The sequence below is a fragment of the Olea europaea genome, unplaced genomic scaffold, assembly GCF_002742605.1.
Source record: "Olea europaea var. sylvestris unplaced genomic scaffold, O_europaea_v1 scaffold392, whole genome shotgun sequence".
Taxonomy (NCBI): Eukaryota; Viridiplantae; Streptophyta; class Magnoliopsida; order Lamiales; family Oleaceae; genus Olea; species Olea europaea.
The window spans coordinates 484,824-487,188 of record NW_019258717.1 but is presented as its reverse complement, the minus strand read 5'-3'; positions in this window follow the sequence as shown (position 1 = coordinate 487,188).

The following is a 2,365-nucleotide window of genomic DNA, read 5'->3' as shown; positions in this document are numbered from 1 at the left end:
CGAAATTTAAGGGACAGTTGATAGTTAATCATAACACACCAAATTTTCAACAAGAGAATTCAAAATCTTGAATTCATTTTTAAATGAATCTTGATCATTCAAATGTTCTTTTTTCTTTTTTCATTGGAGACGATGATCCTGAAGCATGGAATTTAGCAACTTTAATTTGACTTATTACTTTGTTCATGAAGCAATAACAAGGCATTTTTACAAGAAAAAGGCTAAGTGTACAATATTCTTTATATATATATATAAATTTTTTTTTTAATATCCAGGTATTCCAACTTACATCAGACTAAATCCTGAACCCTCAAGACCCTTACTCCTCAAACCTTGGAGGGAGTAAATCATTCTCTCTCTCTCTCTCTCTTTTTTTTTTTTTATATATACAGGTATCCCTACTTACACCAAACTAAATTCTGGACCTTCAAGACCCATGCCTCTAGAACCTTGGAGGGAGTAAATCGCGGATTATGCCTCAACTGGATCACATGCTCCCCCCATTGCCTGTACACTTCTGTGCACAAGAGACACTCCTCCACAGTGATTGCTCCATACCAAATATTTGGCCGCAGGTTTCCACTAGGAATCGAACTCTCCACCCTGCCGCTGGAAGCAAGATAATGTTGATTGATCCACCAGTTGAACTGTATCCCGGAGGCTACTCTTTAGCTATTATAACTAATGCCTAAGATGGAGTAGGTAGTGTAAGCTAAAATCTTACAAGTGCTTACCTAAAATAAGTAGGGATGTCAGTAGGGCGAGGCAGTGCCCCGCCCTGCCCTACTCGCTACCCCACTTAAGAGGGGGGGAGGACGGGGTAGCTTTTTGCTACTTTTGTTGCCCCATTTATTATTTTATTTTTATATTTTAAAAATTTCGAGTTACGCTATTATTATGGAATAAAATACAAATTTAAAATAGACTTTTAATTTTTTCTTTTTCATGGGGCAGGTTCAGGGCAGAATTTTTTCCCATCACTAACAAGAAGGAAAAGGCGCCTGTATTACAGGCCCTTGTACGTGAAGGAGGGGCCAACCAAGAAATGATGCCTTTGGGCCATTTCTTGCAAAAGAATCCGGCCCCACATTAGGCACCTGCAGCTTCCTGAACATGATGAAACATGTTAGAACATGAATCAATAGATCAATTTGTCGTGCTTACCAATAACCTAATTGATTTGAAATCTTCAAAATAGGAGGGTCTCGAAGTAAACTAAGAAATCACTTTTGAATTTGTTTAAATAATTTGTTTGAAGTACGTTGTCTAGATAATAACTTTTAGAGAAAGTTGATCTAAGATGACTTAAAACGCTCTTTCACAAAAAGTAGAACTACTCCCTTGACAAGGTTTTTAAAAGTAAAAAGTTACTTTTGAAATGAAAGAGATATTTTGAATATGTTTGGAAAGAAATTGTTCTCTTACTCACAGTGGGTAGGATAAAATTGTCTATCTGTTGATGTGATAAGAGAACCTTATTTATAGTTCACTTCAAATGTGAGAATTTTAAGTAAAATTCTCTCCAAAATAAGTAAGATAAGACTTCTAATTTTAATCACATATTTTCATGTGATCCATAACTTTTTAATCACACATTTCATTATTTTTTTATCAAAATTTACTAAAAAAAATCTAATTTTAAATCCCATCAACCATGAGTGTGCACCTCTTAGTGAAAGCAACAAATGCTAGAGGGTTACACCATCCACATATTGAACTTCACCTTATCCATTTATGTTGACCTTTCGGACTACCACATTTGGTGCCCCATATGAATTTGTTATTTTGTTCCCACCTTAGCCTTTCTTTTTTGTTTTTCTCATATTGTATGTTACAAACCATTTTTACAATCCCATATGCTTTGTATCAGAATTAGGCGGATATGGCACATGCATAAGCAGCATATTCTGCATTTCATTTATCCACAATTCTTTTCTATCTACTTATAAATTAAATCGTTTATAAATTCTTTCCAAGCGAAATCCTTTTTTTTTTTTTTTAAATTTTAAATCGTACAAAATAATTTTGAAGTGTTCATATTATTCTAGCACAGAAGCACATAGGTAGACGAAACAAGTCGATATATAAAATTTTGGAAAACTAGAGAAATGCTTCGAAATTAAAAATTTGTATATTACCGCTTGATTTTAAGTTCTCCCGATCAATCTTTCGAGTTTAAAGAATTTATTGCTTTATATTAAGGCAACTTTTGATTGTACAATTCTGTGGACAGGATATTTTATGTAAATGAGAATTTGAGAATTTTTGTATATGTGTGTGGGAACAAAATGGACTGTTGGATCAACTGAATCTTAACCTTTCATTCAAGTTGACAAGGCCTAAATAGTGTACATGTAAATAGTCG